The sequence below is a fragment of the Alexandromys fortis genome, unplaced genomic scaffold (assembly GCF_014885135.2).
Source record: "Alexandromys fortis isolate MF-2015 unplaced genomic scaffold, M_Fortis_MF-2015_v1.1 scaffold_46, whole genome shotgun sequence".
Taxonomy (NCBI): domain Eukaryota; kingdom Metazoa; phylum Chordata; class Mammalia; order Rodentia; family Cricetidae; genus Alexandromys; species Alexandromys fortis.
This window is the reverse complement of record NW_026067919.1, coordinates 901,740-909,412: the sequence shown is the minus strand read 5'-3', so window position 1 is coordinate 909,412 and position 7,673 is coordinate 901,740.

Genomic DNA, 7,673 nt, shown 5'->3' with positions numbered 1-7,673 from the left:
TTAGAGAGCAAATTCCAGTCTAGGCAACCACCTAGGTTGTTTGTGGGTTCTCATGGGACCCCTGTTGGCCAACAACTTGATTAGATGTAGCCCAATCCTGGTACTGGAAGCTTCATTTGGTGATAAGGAATGTCCAGTGGGAACTCTCTGGCTTCCATTATTTGATGATTTCATTTAGATTGTCTTTATACGTGTATGTATTTTGCAAAGCTTCTACTGTATTAGGTTTCCTTCACACCATCCCTCAATGACCCTTAATTTGAGCTGTTTCTTACCATATTTCCTCTTTCATCCCCTCTTTTCCTGCCCTTCCCCACTTTATCTTCCCCCCTGTGCCTCCCCATCCATGAATAACTGCCTATTTTATTTCCATTTCCTAGGGGAAATCTATCTGTCTGTTCCAATCCCTTACTCTATTCCTAACCCTTGCAGTTCTATGGATTGTAGCTTGACTATCACTGGTTTAACAACTCATATTCACATATGAAGAAACACAATCCATGTCATTCTGGGTCTGGGATCCCTCACTCAGGATGATTCATTTTTAATTCCATCCATTTACTTGTGAATTTTATGGTTTATTTTTCTTAATTGTGTAGTAAAACTCCACTCTGTAAATGTGCCACATTTTCTTTATCTGTTCTTCTCTTAAGCGACAGTTAGGTTGTATCTAATTCTGGCTATTGTGACTAGAGCAGCAAGGAACATGGTCAAGCAAATGTCTCTGCGGCAGGATGAAATGTCTTTTGGGTATATGTCCAAGAATGGTATAGCTCAATGTTGGGGTAGATGGATTCTTTTATCTTCCTGAGGAAATGTCACACTGATTCTTATAGCAGCTGTATAAGTTTATACGTTAAAACAAATCCTTCCCCTAAAAATTACATGAGATCATGGTATCTATTACAGCAACAGAGAAGCAAAGCAGAACTTCTGACTAGGTAATGATGTCACCAACAGTAGGCTTGTCTTCTTACCTCGATTAATATAATCAAGAAAATCCCCCCCCAACATACTCAGAGGCCCATCTTGTTGGGGATTCTGTATTCTGTCATATTCACAATGAGCATTAATTGTCATATAATCTTTGTCTGCTATTGTCAGCAACTGTTTCTCTGATTTGTATGGACTTGTAGGTGTTTTTATGTGGTAGACATCTGTTTTATTTTTAATTAATTAATTAATTTTCTGAGACCAATCACATTTTCTTCTCCTTCCCTCCTCTCCTCCAAGTCCCTTCCCTAAACCTCCCACCCATCCACTCCTCTCTTCTTTTCAGAAAAGGGCAGACCTCTCATGGATATCAGCCAGTCATGGCTTATCAAGTTGCAGTAAGCCCAGTCATTTCCTCTCCTATTAAGGCTGGACGAGGCAACCCAGTAGGAGGAAAGGGTCCTCAAAGCAGGCAACAGTTTCAGAGACAGCCCTCTCTCCCACTGTTAGGGGTCCCACAAGAAGACCAACCTACACGAATGTAACATATGTGCAGAGGACTGAGGTCAGCCCCATGCAAGCTCTCTGGTTGACTGCTCAGTCTCTCTGAGCCCCAGGAGACCAGGCTAGTTGATTTCGTGGGGTTTCCTCTGGTTCTAGACGGGTTTTTATCTCCAGTATGTCTTACTGCTTTCTACCTTTTTAATACTGTATTATATGATCATATAATGGATACCATGAAGCTGTATAAAATTTAAATTAGGTTGCTTTTCTTAAACAGTGTTGGCTTCTTATAACCAACAGCTAAATCAGTGGTGGATATGCTTGCTATTGTAGGAGAAATTTATTACTTATTAGAACTTTATTGATACTTTATTTTTAATTTTACTCTCATCCTGGGTCATGTCTGCACTCTAGAGCACATAGCTTAGTCAAGATACGTTTTCTCTGGATTAAAGGAATGACCTCAAGTGAGGTCTCTTATCTTATCTAGGCAGTTGCCTCACTGAGTTGCCTCATTCCACGTGGACGCCCTCTGCTTTTAGCTTTGTATACTATATCACTCTGTTGCTATGCAGTCTGGTCATTATGGTTTAATAGCTCACAATCTGTCCCTAGATACCCCAGAGCTGGTGGTGGTGGTTAGCATTGCTGTCACTTCCCATGTATGTACCCCACAATCTCAGATATTTCAGCAACGTGATTACCAACTTCTTTCCCTTTAGACAGGTGAGCCAACCAATTCTGTTAGCTCTATTTCCTTACACCAGAAAAGTTGCATTGTTACTATATACATATGGAATTAGATTTTAAAATGTCATCTCTCTTTTTTTTAGGTAACAAGAGAAATTCAATTATTGTTCTCTCTCATTAAATAGTTTCTATTTAGCATTTTGCAGTTATGCATAATTCAGATATAGTTGTTTATTTCTTAAAGAGAGCCAAAACAATGCCTACCAAGAACTTTGCCTTCATTGGAGTAAAACTCAGTAAACGACATTGCCATTAATACTTTTGAATTTATAGAGCAGCAATTTACTCCAAACTTAGACCTCTGCTAAAAAGAAAGAATGAAATATCTTTGATATTTTAATAAAAATTTAAGCGAGAATATTACTTAACTTAAAAGTTTTACAATATTTATGTTTTACAGATTGTATCTAAGAGCTTTGTACAATCCATCTTCCAGATGTAGACACATTAATGAATATAAGTGAATTAATTTTCCTCTAGCATTTAAAATTTATGATTGGTTGGGTTTGGCAGTGAGAAGTTAAAGGGGATTTGAGATCAAGTGGAGTGAGTTTTAAGTGTATTGGGAAGGGTGAGTTATATTCATTTTAATATCACCAAGTTCTTTTAAAGGCTCCCGTTTGTCACCGTTAAAGCTTTTAAATCAGGATCTCCCTTGATCAATGCGCCACTGAAACACAGGAAGACAAGGACAAACATTTAACAAACAAGGAAACAGAGGAGGTCAACAATTTCTGAAAAGTGAAGTATTTTAAACACTCATCAATAATTAAGAAAATGCAAAACACAGCCACAGTGAAGTGTCACCACTTGCTGCCATGGGACTTTGCCTAGGGAGTTGGAAACAAACATCTACTCACCTTAGATACGGCATCAGAGACAGAGCAGAGAAATGCTACTGTCCACCTCCAGCTTGGTGAACCGAGAGTCTGTTGGTTACTTAGTGTGGAATGCGCAAGTGGCTACTTACAGGGGAGTAAGTTGTAAGAAATAAAACATTAGGGTTTAAATAAAACATTAGTGTTTGGAGCTCTTCAGAGAACCTGGAGGCACAAGACTCCCCATCTTCCCTAACTACCCCTGGCCCCTGCTTGTTTGCGTAGGTTCATCTGCCATTGGAAAAAGTTGCAAAGTGTTAGATGACTACATAGAAGGGGAGGAGGGTTTGAGGCAGGGGCTATACTGGATGAGAGAGGAGAGGATAACTCTCTAGAATACCAGCCAGTGAGCAGAGGAAAGCAGAATCTCCCTTCCCTTCCCTTCCCTTCCCTTCCCTTCCCTTCCCTTCCCTTTTCAAAGAGTGTGAAAGTACCTCCTGCAGAAGAGAGAAAAATCTTTCTCACTTTCCCAACTTGAAGTTCTTTACCATGGAATGAGGGTCTTGTTCCTCCCAGGTTTGACACAAAAGCCACAGTCTCACTGCATCCCCTCGGCTGTCAACCAGAGGAAAACTGTTGTCAATTGCAGGTTGACCTTCTACCTTCTATATACTGTAGCATCCCCAAAGGGAGGGAAGAATGACTAGAATTCCAGTCTGGCAACAGTCTCCTTTCTACGTAGGAGTGCCAACAGCTCTGTTGACATTACTATAGTCCTAGTTATCACTGTTTATTTCATTCTCATAACTTTTGGACCAGGTGCACTGTAAGTCACTATAGTAATCGCTCTTCATAATGGCAACAGTTGTGTAATGCCCAGAGGAAAAAGAATTCACAACATCTTTCTGGCATATCAGCATGCCATTTATTTAATTAGAGAGAGAGAAAGAGAGAGAGAGAGAGAGAGAGAGAGAGAGAGAGAGAGAGAGAGAGAGAGAGAATTACTTTGTAGCCATTCTGACCAGCACTCCAGACAGGTTGTGAACCATGATGATCCTGCTTCCTTAGCCTTCCACACGATGGTGAGATAGAAAAGTACAGATTACTCTTTACTCTAACTTAGTATCTGAGAGAGGCATCTTTTCAAAGAGGAAGGCTGGAAAGGTAAACATGGCCCATGGAAATGACTGGAAACACCATCCAGGGCAGAGGCTCTGAGAATATCTGAATGAGACTGGAGTTCATTATAATACTAAAATGCACACTCCTGGATGGGGTGAGATTTAAGATGCTGATGAGATGAGGGATGCAGAAAGTCCTACTGCATATGAAAGCTTAGGTTATGTCAATGAGACATTAAACCCATGTTATGCAAATGAACCAGAAAGCCTGTGTTATGTAAATTATTCCCAAAGCAAATGTTGCATATCATGAAAGATCTGGTGTTCCTTGTTTCTTTTCAATATTTATTTGTTTTATTTTATATGTGTACAAGTGTTTGCCTGTATGTAAGTCTGTATGCCACATGCATGGCCCATAGAAGTCAAAAGAGGATACCGTATGTCCTGGAACTGATTGTGAACAATCATTTGCCTTAAGGACTTGAACCTGGGTCTTCTTCTAGAGCCATCTCCCTAGCCCTGACCATGTCCTTGGTAGAGTGTGGTCATGCTCACACATATTTGGCTCTAGAATAAAATATCTCTTGTACTCTTTGAGATGAGAGTTATAGTTCTTGTCAACAACAACAACCTGCATTGTTCTATAAAGTGGGGAATCTAAAATGGGGATGAAGCCAGGGTCAAGTAATAGAATCCCAGTTCTGTCTATTTTTCCTTGGAAATCTCCATCTCAGTACATGTGACTACTGGAATCTTTGCTGTTCTCCTTCAGATCTAGTGTTAAAGGTCCCCAGGCTGGTCTACTGGGATGCTGCTGTAAGGGTAGGGGCATGGGAGGTCTTCAGATGATTAGAGGCTTCTTAGAGGGAACTGTAGGATATTGGACCCTCCTTTCTTTCTTTTGCTTCCTGGCTGTGAGGTAAGTAGGGTTGTTTGATCATGAATTGCTGACTGGTGTGAGACTCCCCAAAGCAACCAGATCCCTGATGCCAAAGCAACAGGGGCAAACAGTCATGGACTGGAAGGTGGAAAACTGTGAGCCTAAATAAACTCTGTTCTGTGTGGTGAGTAGGAAACCAGGGGTGGACCCCAGGGACTCGCTTATGCTAAGATGGTGCTCTATCATCTATCACCAAACTACATTCACACTATTCAGCCTTCACTTTCTCCCCTGCCTCAACTGCCTTTAACAGTGTTTTCATGCTCGCATACAAAAAGGGGACTTATTACTTTTTCTTCACCCATTCACGAGTTCATCAATACATACAGTGTACTTTGATCACACCCCATACCCACTCCCGTCCTCCTTCTAACAAACCCCTTCTTCTCAACAAGCTGCCCTCTGACTTTCATGTCTTTATAGAAGAATTTCTCATGGGCCCGGTGCATTTGTTTAGGCTTGCTTGCATGCGCATGGGAAGGGTCATTGCTAGAGCACACATTTCCTCTTGACTTGTTAGCCCAAGATGGCTCTGCCTCCTATGTCCACCTCTCAATACAGGAAAAAGGTCACCTTGGCTGGCATGTACCGTATTTATGTTTGCCCTTTCACTTCTCTTAAAGAATACTTCGGAGAAAGAACGGAATAAAAGAATACAATCGATGTTTAGGTAGAAACATGAATCTGTTGTAATTTTAACAACATAAACAACCGGGATGGAAAGTGTGCATCTTTTGATGACTTCATTCCCTTAGTTGTCAACAATTTTATCAAAATGGCAAGCATTCAAACATTTCTCAACGTATCTTACCAGTTTTCATAATAGAATCATCATCCAGTAAATATCCTAACATTCAAAGAATAAGTACAATTGAGTTGTATCAGAACCTCAATGCTGGAGAATAAGATAAAGCTTCTGCAGGACTTTGATGAGAAATATTTTTCACATCTTACACCTATATTTCCAGTTAGGTCTTTTAAATTATTTTCATAGGCAAGAAAATGTATTGTCAGACATGCATGCACTGGAATTTTTTATTACTATTTCAAGAAACTTGCTGAAAACCAAATCGCTTTAAGAGGCTGTGACCATGTTTTGAGCCTTGAAAGATAAATAAAAATCTTAAGAAATAGAGCTGGGCAGTGGTGGTGCACGTCTTTAATCTCAGCACATGGGAGGCAGATGCAGGCAGATCTCTGTGAGTTCAAGTTCCACCACTCTGTGAGAGCTGCCTCCAGGACAGGCTCCAAAGCTACAGAGAAACCCTGTCTCCAAAATAAAAAAAAATCTTAAAAAATAGGAAAGAAATTGAATTAAAAAACGGGTGCTATGGGAAGATGGAGCAACCTTTGGGCATATGCCAGGTCTTGAGAGGAAGGTTGATTCCCAATTTTCTGAGGAACTGCTAATTGATTTCCGAAGTGTCTTTACAAGTTTGCACTCCTGCCAGCACTGGAGAAGTGTCTTCTTGCTCCACACCCTCCCCAGCATGAGCTGTATTTATGCTATTGGTCTCAGCCATTCTACCAGGTGTAAAATGAAATATCAAAGTTGTTTTGATTTGCATGGCCCTTATGGCTAGGGATGTTGACCATTTCGTTAAGAGTTTCTCAGCCATTTGAATTTCCTCTCTTGAGAATTCTCTGTTTACATCTATACCTCATTTTAATTATTTTTTTGTTTGTTTTCTTGATATGTAGTTTTTTTGGAGTTCTTTATATTTCTATATTTCTGTTTTAGTCGTCTATCAGTTGTGTAGTTGGTAAAAATCGTTTCCCGTTCTGTAGGCTGTCCCATTGTTTGAATGACTGTGTCTTTTGTCATGCAGAAGCTTTTGAGTTTCATGAGGTCTCATTTATTAATTATTGATCTTAGTGCCTGTGTTAATGATGTTCTGTTCACAAAGTCTTTGCCTGTGCCTATGAGTTCAAAGCTAGTCCCCTCTTTTTCTTCTGTGAGATTCAACGTAATTTTGCTACTGTTCTGAGCTGTAACGTAAATATTTGTGTTTTCTGATGGTCTTAGGTGACCCCTGTTTAAGGGTCTGTAAACCAGGCTGGCCTAACTCACAGAGATCCACCTGTCTCTGCCTCCCAAGTGCTGGGATTAAAGCATGTGCCATCACCGCCTGTTGATTGTATGTTTTTGTAGCCCAGTTTTTTTTTATATGGTGTATCACATTAAAGTGACGAAATTTACTTGATTATGGCAGACGATCTTTTTGATGTATTCTTGGATTTGGTTTTCAAGTATTTTATTGAGAATTGTTGCATCTATAATCTTAAGGGAAACTGGTCTGTAATTCCCTTTCTATGTTGAGTCTTTATGTGGTTTTGGTATCAGGGTAACTGAGGCCTCATAAAGCAAATGTTCTTGGGTAATGTTCCTTCTGATTTTACTTTGTGGAATAATTTGGGCAGTATTGGTATCAACTCTACCTTGGAAGTCTGGTAGAATTCAGTGCTAAAACCAGCTGGCTCTGGGCTTGCATTTCTTTTCACTTGTCTTTTTTTATTCTTTTCTTTTCTTTTTTTCTTTTTTTGACTAGGAGGCTCTTAAATACTATTTCTCTAGGGGTCATAGACCTATTTGAATTGCTTGCTTAC